Raw genomic sequence first — 12,978 nt, 5'->3', positions numbered from 1 at the left:
GTTTATTTCCAAAGGTGAGAAAAAGAGCAGGTGTCATGCCTGGTGCTACCTTTACCTTCCTGTTTCAGGAATCCCCTCCACTGTAGGGATCCCACAGTGCTCAGGAAGCTGGCAACTTCAACTAAGTGTTACCTGGGCCAGAAATTGTTTTGGTGTGTGTGTATCTGTGTGGGGAGAGGGAAGGGCAATTGAGCAGTAAGTGTTTTGTTTTCACTGTGATAGTTGCATCATAGGCATGAAGGGTCTGGAGATATGTTTAATCAGTTTTCATAATGTAGGAATGGGTGATGTCCAGTGTAAACAAGAAAGTGTAACTTTATCTCAGGAGAGCATGATTTCAGGTGGGTGTATGTTTGGTGGGGTGAAGTTTAAGACTGAGTTAGGTGGGTGGTTATTTAGTCTTTGCTGAGTTATTTCACTGTAAATATCTTTTGTCAGTTTTATGTTTGTTGGAAGAGGTGGAGTGGGGTTCCTGCAAGTGTATGTTGCTTTCGTGTAAAGAAGGTTAAGCCTTTTGGGCATTGGGATTGCTAAGGAGTGGTTTGGATGGGAAGAGTCTACTGCTGTTGCAGAGAACTGGGTGCCAAGCATATAGGTGTGGGATTGTATTGAGAGGATCTCCATTTCATTTTGTAAATGTTGATTTTATAGTTGTCAGGAAGCCATTAATTGTTCTGACTGCTCTGTTTTGTGTGGTTTACAGCTTTGTTCTTAATGGGTTGGATGACCAGGCAGGTGAAGCATAGTTTGGATGGAGTGGTTTAATTGTTAGTAGAGGGTACTAAATGGTTCTGATTCTTGTCCGAATTTGCAAGAAAGGAGATTGAGAAATTGTGCTGAAGTACAGACAGTTCTCTCTGATAAATTTGTTTCATAAAACACTGGAAAGAAGTGATCAGAATGTAAAGGGCTGACCACTAGCGGTTGAGAAACTGCATAACTAAGAGACAACCAGGTTTCAGGGAAAGGTTATGCATTGCAAATCTCTGACTTAAGACTAACTGAGTTCCATCATAGACAAATGAGATGGGTAGGTAAACTGGGTTTTTGTATACTGCTACAAAGTGTCTGATGCTGTAGGGCACTCAAAGGAGAACAAAGATTCAACTTAGAGAATCAAGAGAAGTAAAAGATCTTAGAGGCTGAGGGCTACAAATTTGCCCACTATGGAGGGAAGAAGAGTAAGGGGAGACCTGATTACAACTTTAAGGTTTGTAAATCAGCTGATAATGAACAGTTCTAGACGAGAAGCACTAACAGAGTAACCAAAAGTCATCACAAGAGGATAGGAAGAGAGGCTGTTTGTAAGGATGTGGAGAAGTACTTTTTCAGTGTAAAGATGTTGGATGGTTGAAATGAAAATGAAAAAACTGTAAAAGCTGGCAGTATACAAGTTGGTAAAGGAAGTTCTGGAAATGGACCTTATGAGTGTAGAACTTTCTCTCTGTACTATCCAAATGAGGAATTACAAATAGGTATTACTTTAGCCCACCCCAGCTGGCAGATATGTAACACCTACCTGTAGATGCAAGTTATTTCTTTTCTATTGAATGCTATATTCAGTAGCTTCGGAATTGATACTCTGTGTAATAGCTTCAGAATTGATATTCTGTGTAGTGTAAGTCAGAACACTTAAGATGATTACTTTGATTTTCAAAAATGCTTTGCACAGGGCCAACTATTTAGCATGAAATGGAGTAATGAATTTTCATATGAATCATCATGGACAACAAATCTTACTTCAGGCTAGAATCAGTAACTGATTTATGGCCTGTAAATTGCCTAGGGATTAAGCAGATAGGATTTGCATATATTAAAGTTCATTGAAAGTTGGTTCTGTAATGAGGTCTTATGTAGAAAAAGTTTTGTTGAGTGACTTTCTGTCATGCTACTTTATCATTTATCTAATTATTAAACTATTGTGTTCAAATAAGTCACTGCTGAGATGCTTTAATTTCAGCATAGTTTCTAGGTAAAATGCACTCATTTTCAAAGTACCATGGTCATCACTTAGCTAAGTATGCATTCATAATACCTGTCCATTCCTTGGTACGGCTCTCACAAGTACCCAAGACATCTCCAGTATTTTATATAAGATCAGAAAAACAAGGAGGATGGTAGTTGTAACATGACTTGAGATTTGATAGATTAACATGTTAGAGGATTAAGTAGAACAAAACTCTTTCCATCTTAACCATTTTTGGTATCAAATTTTGAGCTTAAAAGTGATAGGACATCAAGAGGATGTAGAATAGATTAGAAAGCTATGAATTCTGAAGTTTTCTCCCAAAGGATCAGCATAAACATGAAATGGAGAAGAAAAGTTAGTATTATTCTTGTAGTTTCCTTATCATACCACTTCATTGAAGTCACCGTTTTCAGTCTTGGTATTCAACAGAGAAGACATCTATTTCAAAACAAATGAGACAACAGTATATTTATTTGGTGGCCAATGTTGAAATAAGATATGTATTGTAATAAGAAAACATTCTTCAAGACATAAAGTTTTACATTGTCAGTTTTGAAATTAGATTCTTACTTCTTGAAACATGATTATACAAGATTTTTTAGTTTACTTCACCATGTCTTACATGTTACAATCTGAAATCAGTTGATCTCTCTTCAGATAACTATCAAAGTCAAATATTCATATTCTTTAGCCCTAGAATGAAATTTTTTTATTCATATCCTTAAACATCAAAAAAGAGATAACAGGTAGAAAATCTAAAACTGATCTTTCACTCAGTGTTCAGGTATTTAAGAGATATGCTCTAATTTTCATACATAATGGACATGATTTATTGGGATTGTAACCACGTTGTTTCATGCTTAGAGGAGAAAGTTGAGGTACTGAAACAAACTGATGGTTGGAAAATTGCAGCATTAGTGGCTGAAGCATTAGGAATTGATATGTATACTGCTTATTACATACAGAAGCAAAAGAATGACCTTATGAAGTTCTATAGTGGCTTTATGCCATTGTGATATGAAAAGTATCAGGAAAACATACACTTGTAATGTTTACAGGTGGTTTGAGTGGTGTATTTCCTTCAACAAAAGTGTTAGAGACTATTGCTTAAGGCCAATTTTTCTTGTGATTTTAAGCAAATGGAAATTAATGACTTGTGTGATTACACCACTGGTTGGCTCATTTTTTTCATGTAACATTATAGCCTAAAAGATTTGGGATTTGTAGAAAGCAGGTATCTACTGACAGTGCTACAACAGAAGCATGTGTTGGGGACTTTATCATGGAATATGTGAAGTAAATGAGTCAGGTCTTTCAAATAAAGTATTAAGAATCATGTGAAGAGAATGAGTAAATGATAAAGGAAACCAAAATAATAGAGGATCTTGATCATTAGTTAAAGAAGATTATTCTGAGGATGATTTCTCTTGTTTAATTAGTTGCTAATTTTTCATCAGATGTTACTTAATGATTAAGAAATAAATGGATGGTACAAGTGACTTTTCACTGCAAAATTTGATTTCATGGTCACCACAACCCAAAAAGCCATCTTTGCTTGAAAGAGCAAGACATTTTCAATGTTCTTTTATTTTTCATATAATCATAGATTGTATTACAGAGCCTCAGTGGGGGAAAATCCATACTTGGCCCACATCTTTGTTCCTTTTTTTGAAAAAGTAAAACTGGAGGGGAGGATTTCCAGCTACCAGCTCCCACCCCTTTTAGTCGCCTTCTAAAAGGGGAATATGTGGGAAGTAATGAAAGGGCAAGAGAGATATGTCGAAATAAAAAGAGTGTGATTGAGAGAGCAGAAGACGGTGTGTTGAAATGGTTTGGACTTAGAGAAACGATGAGGAAAGATTGACAAAGAGGATATATGTGTCAGAGGTGAAGGGAACAAGGAGAAGCAGGAGATCAATTGGAGGTGCAGAGATGGAGTGAAAAGATTTTGAGTAATTGGGGCCTGAACATACAAGAGGGTGAGAGGTGTGCAAGGAATAGAGTGAATTGGAAGGATGTGGTATACCAGGGTTGACGTGCTGTCAGTGGACTGAACCATGGCATGTGAAGCATCTGGGGTAATTCATGGAAAGGTCTGTGGGGCCTAGATATGGATAGGGAGCTGTGGTTTCAGTGCATTAAACATGACAGCTAGAGACTGTGTGTTAATGCATATGGCCTCTTTTTGTCTGTTTTCCTGGCACTACCTCGCTGAAGCAGGGGTGTTGGCGATGCTATTTCCTATGGGGCAGGGTAGCGACAGGAATGGATGAAGGCAAGCAAGTATAAATATGTACGTGTGTATGTATGTATATGTCTGTGTGTGTGTATGTATATGTGGGTATATGCTGATATGTATATGTGCTTGTATGGGCATTTATGGTTATTCTATTTTATGTATTATACTTTGTAGCTCTCCCACGTTAGCAAGATAACGCAAGAAACAGACGAGAGAATGGCCCAACCCACTCTCATACACATCTATATACATACATGCACATGCACATACCTATACATATCAACATATACATACATATAGATGTATACACACACATTATTTATATATATATAAATATAAATATAAATGTAGGTTTGCGGCAGGGGTGTGTGATGTCTCCATGGTTGTTTAATTTGTTTATGGATGGGGTTGTTAGGGAGGTAAATGCAAGAGTCCTGGAAAGAGGGGCAAGTATGAAGTCTGTTGGGGATGAGAGAGCTTGGGAAGTGAGTCAGTTGTTGTTCGCTGATGATACAGCGCTGGTGGCTGATTCATGTGAGAAACTGCAGAAGCTGGTGACTGAGTTTGGTAAAGTGTGTGGAAGAAGAAAGTTAAGAGTAAATGTGAATAAGAGCAAGGTTATTAGGTACAGTAGGGGTGAGGGTCAAGTCAATTGGGAGGTGAGTTTGAATGGAGAAAAACTGGAGGAAGTTAAGTGTTTTAGATATCTGGGAGTGGATCTGTCAGCGGATGGAACCATGGAAGCGGAAGTGGATCATAGGGTGGGGGAGGGGGCGAAAATTTTGGGAGCCTTGAAAAATGTGTGGAAGTCGAGAACATTATCTCGGAAAGCAAAAATGGGTATGTTTGAAGGAATAGTGGTTCCAACAATGTTGTATGGTTGCGAGGCGTGGGCTATGGATAGAGATGTGCGCAGGAGGATGGATGTGCTGGAAATGAGATGTTTGAGGAAAATGTGTGGTGTGAGGTGGTTTGATCGAGTAAGTAACGTAAGGGTAAGAGAGATGTGTGGAAATAAAAAGAGCGTGGTTGAGAGAGCAGAAGAGGGTGTTTTGAAATGGTTTGGGCACATGGAGAGAATGAGTGAGGAAAGATTGACCAAGAGGATATATGTGTCGGAGGTGGAGGGAACGAGGAGAAGAGGGAGACCAAATTGGAGGTGGAAAGATGGAGTGAAAAAGATTTTGTGTGATTGGGGCCTGAACATGCAGGAGGGTGAAAGGAGGGCAAGGAATAGAGTGAATTGGAGCGATTTGGTATACATGGGTTGACGTGCTGTCAGTGGATTGAATCAAGGCATGTGAAGCGTCTGGGGTAAACCATGGAAAGCTGTGTAGGTATGTATATTTGCGTGTGTGGACGTGTGTACCTACCTCGCAAACGCGGGAGACAGCGACAAAGTATAAAAAAAAAAAAAAAAATATATATATATATATATATTCTTTCTTTTTTTCTTTCAAACTGTTCGCCATTTCCCGCATTAGCGAGGTAGCGTTAAGAACAGAGGACTGGGCCTTTGAGGGAATACCCTCACCTGGCCCAATTCTCTGTTCCTTCTTTTGGGGAAAAAAAAAAAAAAAAAAAAAAAAAAAAAAAAAAACACGAGAGGGGAGGATTTCCAGCCCCCCGCTCCCTCCCCTTTTAGTCGCCTTTTACGACACGCAGGGAATACGTGGGAAGTATTCTTTGTCCCCTATCCCCAGGGAAAAATATATATATATATATATATATATATATATATATATATATATATATATATATATATATATATATATATATATATATTTTTTTTTTTTTCCTACTATTCGCCATCTCCCGCGTTAGCAAGGTAGCGTTAAGACCAGAGGACTGAGCCTTTTAGGGAATATCCTCACTTGGCCCCCTCCTCTGTTCCTTCATTAGGAAAACTAAAAAAGAGAGGGGAGGATTTCCAGCCCCCCGCTCCCTTCCCTTTTAGTCGCCTTCTACGACACGCAGGGAATACGTGGGAAGCATTCTTTCTCCCCTATCCCCAGGGATATATATATATATATATATATATATATATATATATATATATATATATATATATATTCTCGATTAATATGGGTAAAACTGAAAGTTGATGGAGAGAGATGGGTGATTATTGGTGCATATGCACCTGGGCATGAGAAGAAAGATCATGAGAGGCAAGTGTTTTGGGAGCAGCTGAATGAGTGTGTTAGTGGTTTTGATGCACGAGACCGGGTTATAGTGTTGGGTGATTTGAATGCAAAGGTGAGTAATGTGGCAGTTGAGGGAATAATTGGTATACATGGGGTGTTCAGTGTTGTAAATGGAAATGGTGAAGAGCTTGTAGATTTATGTGCTGAAAAAGGACTGATGATTGGGAATACCTGGTTTAAAAAGCGAGATATACATAAGTATACTTGTGTAAGTAGGAGAGATGGCCAGAGAGCGTTATTGGATTACGTGTTAATTGACAGGCGCGCGAAAGAGAGACTTTTGGATGTTAATGTGCTAAGAGGTGCAACTGGAGGGATGTCTGATCATTATCTTGTGGAGGCTAAGGTGAAGATTTGTATGGGTTTCCAGAAAAGAAGAGTGAATGTTGGGGTGAAGAGGGTGGTGAGAGTAAGTGAGCTTGGGAAGGAGACTTGTGTGAGGAAGTACCAGGAGAGACTGAGTACAGAATGGAAAAAGGTGAGAACAATGGAAGTAAGGGGAGTGGGGGAGGAATGGGATGTATTTAGGGAATCAGTGATGGATTGCGCAAAAGATGCTTGTGGCATGAGAAGAGTGGGAGGTGGGTTGATTAGAAAGGGTAGTAAGTGGTGGGATGAAGAAGTAAGAGTATTAGTGAAAGAGAAGAGAGAGGCATTTGGACGATTTTTGCAGGGAAAAAATGCAATTGAGTGGGAGACGTATAAAAGAAAGAGACAGGAGGTCAAGAGAAAGGTGCAAGAGGTGAAAAAAAGGGCAAATGAGAGTTGGGGTGAGAGAGTATCATTAAATTTTAGGGAGAATAAAAAGATGTTCTGGAAGGAGGTAAATAAAGTGCGTAAGACAAGGGAGCAAATGGGAACTTCAGTGAAGGGCGCAAATGGGGAGGTGATAACAAGTAGTGGTGATGTGAGAAGGAGATGGAGTGAGTATTTTGAAGGTTTGTTGAATGTGTTTGATGATAGAGTGGCAGATATAGGGTGTTTTGGTCGAGGTGGTGTGCAAAGTGCGAGGGTTAGGGAAAATGATTTGGTAAACAGAGAAGAGGTAGTAAAAGCTTTGCGGAAGATGAAAGCCGGCAAGGCAGCAGGTTTGGATGGTATTGCAGTGGAATTTATTAAAAAAGGGGGTGACTGTATTGTTGACTGGTTGGTAAGGTTATTTAATGTATGTATGACTCATGGTGAGGTGCCTGAGGATTGGCGGAATGCGTGCATAGTGCCATTGTACAAAGGCAAAGGGGATAAGAGTGAGTGCTCAAATTACAGAGGTATAAGTTTGTTGAGTATTCCTGGCAAATTGTATGGGAGGGTATTGATTGAGAGGGTGAAGGCATGTACAGAGCATCAGATTGGGGAAGAGCAGTGTGGTTTCAGAAGTGGTAGAGGATGTGTGGATCAGGTGTTTGCTTTGAAGAATGTATGTGAGAAATACTTAGAAAAGCAAATGGATTTGTATGTAGCATTTATGGATCTGGAGAAGGCATATGATAGAGTTGATAGAGATGCTCTGTGGAAGGTATTAAGAATATATGGTGTGGGAGGAAAGTTGTTAGAAGCAGTGAAAAGTTTTTATCGAGGATGTAAGGCATGTGTACGTGTAGGAAGAGAGGAAAGTGATTGGTTCTCAGTGAATGTAGGTTTGCGGCAGGGTGTGCGATATATATATATATATATATAAATATATATATATATATATATATATATATATATATATATATATATATATATATATATATATATATATATATATCCTGGGGATAGGGGAGAAAGAATACTTCCCACGTATTCCCTGTGTGTTGTAAAAGGCGACTAAAAGGGAAGGGAGTGGGGGGCTGGAAATCCTTCCCTCTCGTTTTTTTTTAATTTTCCAAAAGAAGGAACAGAGATGGGGGTCAGGTGAGGATATTTACTCTAAGGCCCAGTCCTCTGTTCTTAACGCTACCTGCTAATGCGGGAAATGGCGAATAGTATGAAAAAAAAATATATATATATGTGATGTCTCCATGGTTGTTTAATTTGTTTATGGATGGGGTTGTTAGGGAGGTAAATGCAAGAGTCCTGGAAAGAGGGGCAAGTATGAAGTCTGTTGGGGATGAGAGAGCTTGGGAAGTGAGTCAGTTGTTGTTCGCTGATGATACAGCGCTGGTGGCTGATTCATGTGAGAAACTGCAGAAGCTGGTGACTGAGTTTGGTAAAGTGTGTGGAAGAAGAAAGTTAAGAGTAAATGTGAATAAGAGCAAGGTTATTAGGTACAGTAGGGTTGAGGGTCAAGTCAATTGGGAGGTGAGTTTGAATGGAGAAAAACTGGAGGAAGTTAAGTGTTTTAGATATCTGGGAGTGGATCTGTCAGCGGATGGAACCATGGAAGCGGAAGTGGATCATAGGGTGGGGGAGGGGGCGAAAATTTTGGGAGCCTTGAAAAATGTGTGGAAGTCGAGAACATTATCTCGGAAAGCAAAAATGGGTATGTTTGAAGGAATAGTGGTTCCAACAATGTTGTATGGTTGCGAGGCGTGGGCTATGGATAGAGTTGTGCGCAGGAGGATGGATGTGCTGGAAATGAGATGTTTGAGGACAATGTGTGGTGTGAGGTGGTTTGATCGAGTAAGTAACGTAAGGGTAAGAGAGATGTGTGGAAATAAAAAGAGCGTGGTTGAGAGAGCAGAAGAGGGTGTTTTGAAATGGTTTGGGCACATGGAGAGAATGAGTGAGGAAAGATTGACCAAGAGGATATATGTGTCGGAGGTGGAGGGAACGAGGAGAAGAGGGAGACCAAATTGGAGGTGGAAAGATGGAGTGAAAAAGATTTTGTGTGATTGGGGCCTGAACATGCAGGAGGGTGAAAGGAGGGCAAGGAATAGAGTGAATTGGAGCGATGTGGTATACAGGGGTTGACGTGCTGTCAGTGGATTGAATCAAGGCATGTGAAGCGTCTGGGGTAAACCATGGAAAGCTGTGTAGGTATGTATATTTGCGTGTGTGGACGTGTGTACCTCCCTCGCAAACGCGGGAGACAGCGACAAAGTATAAAAAAAAAAAAAAAAAATATTAATATATATATATATATATATATATATTTATATTTATATATATAAAATTCTTTCTTTTTTTCTTTCAAACTGTTCGCCATTTCCCGCATTAGCGAGGTAGCGTTAAGAACAGAGGACTGGGCCTTTGAGGAATACCCTCACCTGGCCCAATTCTCTGTTCCTTCTTTTGGGGAAAAAAAAAAAAAAAGAAAAAAAAAAAAAAAAAAAAAACGAGAGGGGAGGATTTCCAGCCCCCCGCTCCCTCCCCTTTTAGTCGCCTTTTACGACACGCAGGGAATACGTGGGAAGTATTCTTTGTCCCCTATCCCCAGGGAAAAATATATATATATATATATATATATATATATATATATATATATATATATATATATATATATATATATATATATATTTTTTTTTTTTTTTCCCTACTATTCGCCATCTCCCGCGTTAGCAAGGTAGCGTTAAGACCAGAGGACTGAGCCTTTTAGGGAATATCCTCACTTGGCCCCCTCCTCTGTTCCTTCATTAGGAAAACTAAAAAAGAGAGGGGAGGATTTCCAGCCCCCCGCTCCCTTCCCTTTTAGTCGCCTTCTACGACACGCAGGGAATACGTGGGAAGCATTCTTTCTCCCCTATCCCCAGGGATATATATATATATATATATATATATATATAATTCTCGATTAATATGGGTAAAACTGAAAGTTGATGGAGAGAGATGGGTGATTATTGGTGCATATGCACCTGGGCATGAGAAGAAAGATCATGAGAGGCAAGTGTTTTGGGAGCAGCTGAATGAGTGTGTTAGTGGTTTTGATGCACGAGACCGGGTTATAGTGTTGGGTGATTTGAATGCAAAGGTGAGTAATGTGGCAGTTGAGGGAATAATTGGTATACATGGGGTGTTCAGTGTTGTAAATGGAAATGGTGAAGAGCTTGTAGATTTATGTGCTGAAAAAGGACTGATGATTGGGAATACCTGGTTTAAAAAGCGAGATATACATAAGTATACTTGTGTAAGTAGGAGAGATGGCCAGAGAGCGTTATTGGATTACGTGTTAATTGACAGGCGCGCGAAAGAGAGACTTTTGGATGTTAATGTGCTAAGAGGTGCAACTGGAGGGATGTCTGATCATTATCTTGTGGAGGCTAAGGTGAAGATTTGTATGGGTTTCCAGAAAAGAAGAGTGAATGTTGGGGTGAAGAGGGTGGTGAGAGTAAGTGAGCTTGGGAAGGAGACTTGTGTGAGGAAGTACCAGGAGAGACTGAGTACAGAATGGAAAAAGGTGAGAACAATGGAAGTAAGGGGAGTGGGGGAGGAATGGGATGTATTTAGGGAATCAGTGATGGATTGCGCAAAAGATGCTTGTGGCATGAGAAGAGTGGGAGGTGGGTTGATTAGAAAGGGTAGTAAGTGGTGGGATGAAGAAGTAAGAGTATTAGTGAAAGAGAAGAGAGAGGCATTTGGACGATTTTTGCAGGGAAAAAATGCAATTGAGTGGGAGACGTATAAAAGAAAGAGACAGGAGGTCAAGAGAAAGGTGCAAGAGGTGAAAAAAAGGGCAAATGAGAGTTGGGGTGAGAGAGTATCATTAAATTTTAGGGAGAATAAAAAGATGTTCTGGAAGGAGGTAAATAAAGTGCGTAAGACAAGGGAGCAAATGGGAACTTCAGTGAAGGGCGCAAATGGGGAGGTGATAACAAGTAGTGGTGATGTGAGAAGGAGATGGAGTGAGTATTTTGAAGGTTTGTTGAATGTGTTTGATGATAGAGTGGCAGATATAGGGTGTTTTGGTCGAGGTGGTGTGCAAAGTGCGAGGGTTAGGGAAAATGATTTGGTAAACAGAGAAGAGGTAGTAAAAGCTTTGCGGAAGATGAAAGCCGGCAAGGCAGCAGGTTTGGATGGTATTGCAGTGGAATTTATTAAAAAAGGGGGTGACTGTATTGTTGACTGGTTGGTAAGGTTATTTAATGTATGTATGACTCATGGTGAGGTGCCTGAGGATTGGCGGAATGCGTGCATAGTGCCATTGTACAAAGGCAAAGGGGATAAGAGTGAGTGCTCAAATTACAGAGGTATAAGTTTGTTGAGTATTCCTGGCAAATTGTATGGGAGGGTATTGATTGAGAGGGTGAAGGCATGTACAGAGCATCAGATTGGGGAAGAGCAGTGTGGTTTCAGAAGTGGTAGAGGATGTGTGGATCAGGTGTTTGCTTTGAAGAATGTATGTGAGAAATACTTAGAAAAGCAAATGGATTTGTATGTAGCATTTATGGATCTGGAGAAGGCATATGATAGAGTTGATAGAGATGCTCTGTGGAAGGTATTAAGAATATATGGTGTGGGAGGAAAGTTGTTAGAAGCAGTGAAAAGTTTTTATCGAGGATGTAAGGCATGTGTACGTGTAGGAAGAGAGGAAAGTGATTGGTTCTCAGTGAATGTAGGTTTGCGGCAGGGTGTGCGATATATATATATATATATATAAATATATATATATATATATATATATATATATATATATATATATATATATATATATATATATATATATATATATCCTGGGGATAGGGGAGAAAGAATACTTCCCACGTATTCCCTGTGTGTTGTAAAAGGCGACTAAAAGGGAAGGGAGTGGGGGGCTGGAAATCCTTCCCTCTCGTTTTTTTTTAATTTTCCAAAAGAAGGAACAGAGATGGGGGTCAGGTGAGGATATTTACTCTAAGGCCCAGTCCTCTGTTCTTAACGCTACCTGCTAATGCGGGAAATGGCGAATAGTATGAAAAAAAAATATATATATATGTGATGTCTCCATGGTTGTTTAATTTGTTTATGGATGGGGTTGTTAGGGAGGTAAATGCAAGAGTCCTGGAAAGAGGGGCAAGTATGAAGTCTGTTGGGGATGAGAGAGCTTGGGAAGTGAGTCAGTTGTTGTTCGCTGATGATACAGCGCTGGTGGCTGATTCATGTGAGAAACTGCAGAAGCTGGTGACTGAGTTTGGTAAAGTGCGTGGAAGAAGAAAGTTAAGAGTAAATGTGAATAAGAGCAAGGTTATTAGGTACAGTAGGGTTGAGGGTCAAGTCAATTGGGAGGTGAGTTTGAATGGAGAAAAACTGGAGGAAGTTAAGTGTTTTAGATATCTGGGAGTGGATCTGTCAGCGGATGGAACCATGGAAGCGGAAGTGGATCATAGGGTGGGGGAGGGGGCGAAAATTTTGGGAGCCTTGAAAAATGTGTGGAAGTCGAGAACATTATCTCGGAAAGCAAAAATGGGTATGTTTGAAGGAATAGTGGTTCCAACAATGTTGTATGGTTGCGAGGCGTGGGCTATGGATAGAGTTGTGCGCAGGAGGATGGATGTGCTGGAAATGAGATGTTTGAGGACAATGTGTGGTGTGAGGTGGTTTGATCGAGTAAGTAACGTAAGGGTAAGAGAGATGTGTGGAAATAAAAAGAGCGTGGTTGAGAGAGCAGAAGAGGGTGTTTTGAAATGGTTTGGGCACATGGAGAGAATGAGTGAGGAAAGATTGACCAA

General features: G+C 39.9%; 1 protein-coding gene across 1 annotated transcript in view; it reads left to right on the top strand.

Moving 5' to 3' along the window:
• LOC139748614 (cation-dependent mannose-6-phosphate receptor-like) overlaps window positions 1–12,978 on the top strand; it is a 104,641-nt gene that overhangs the window by 26,741 nt on the left and 64,922 nt on the right. The window lies entirely within an intron of this gene.

The sequence above is a fragment of the Panulirus ornatus genome, chromosome 5 (genome assembly GCF_036320965.1).
Source record: "Panulirus ornatus isolate Po-2019 chromosome 5, ASM3632096v1, whole genome shotgun sequence".
Classification (NCBI taxonomy): Eukaryota; Metazoa; Arthropoda; class Malacostraca; order Decapoda; family Palinuridae; genus Panulirus; species Panulirus ornatus.
This window is presented reverse-complemented; position numbering and strand designations above follow the sequence as displayed.